A 1,192-nucleotide genomic window follows, 5' to 3' on the forward strand; every position below is an offset into this window, starting at 1 on the left:
AAAAGACCCTGATGCTGGGAATGATTGAAGGTGGGAGGAGAAAGGGTTGACAGAGGATGACATGGTTGGATGGCATCTCTGACTCAATGGATGTGAGTTTGAGCAAACTCTGGGAAATGGTGAAGGACAGGGAAGCCTGGCGTGCTGCAGTCCATAGGGTCACAGAGTTAGACACAAACGAGCAACTGAACAACAAAGGTTTATCATAGCTTTCCTTCCAAGGAGCAGGCATCTTTTAATTTCACTGTGTCACCATCCACAGTGATTTTGGAGCCCAAGAAAATAAAAATCAGCTGTAGTTCAATATACAATAAATTTTTTGAAAAGAAGATGGAGATAATCATGCTCACCTCATGAAATAGAAAAAACAATAGAATAAGGTATAGCACTGTGCCTACTAAGAGCCAAAAAGTGATTTTTTTAAACAGCAGAGGATACTAAAGCTTCTTTCCAGCTCAGAAAGTCTGTGGATATAAGCAACCAGAACTGCCTTCCATGCTGCTTTTTTTTTTCCTGACCCATGTCTGCTCCTTATTAAAACACTGCAGTGTTGCAGTGAAGGAAGAACTTATTCAGTAACCCTGTGCATCAAAGAAGTAAACGAACTGACACCAGTGCCTCAGAGATGATTCTAAGGGTCACTAGAGACCTCCATCTTTTCTGCTTGAGATCACACGTATACCTATCCAACAGAGTATTGAACTATCCAACAGAGTATTGAAGCTCTGAACCCCTCCAAGTCCTCTGGCTCTACTTGTTAATAACATAAATTTATTAACATGCTTATTATTTTCTCTAATTTCAGTTTTCTCCACTGGAGTTATAAGCATGTGTCCCTGCTTAATGCTGAAGGCCAAATGCAGGGTAAGACTATATATTCTCACTGCCAAAAGGCTCTGTTTTAAAAACTCTGAAAAATAAAGCCTTGTTTATAAGCTTTAGACCATGGCTGCAAAAAAAACATAATATGCAAATAAGATATTTTATAACTTTACTGCTAAATAATAAAGGCAGCACTCCAAACCTCAGCCAGATATTTACATAATTGCATTACCAGCATTCATATGAGCCATAATGGAAGTGAAGGGGAACACCTTGCTTATTTCCTATCCACACCATAATACAACATGACTCTCATTTGCCCTTACAAATAAAGCTTAATTGTTGATTTAAAAGCAGTCACCATATTTGG

The sequence above is a fragment of the Muntiacus reevesi genome, chromosome 21, assembly GCF_963930625.1.
Source record: "Muntiacus reevesi chromosome 21, mMunRee1.1, whole genome shotgun sequence".
Classification (NCBI taxonomy): Eukaryota; Metazoa; Chordata; class Mammalia; order Artiodactyla; family Cervidae; genus Muntiacus; species Muntiacus reevesi.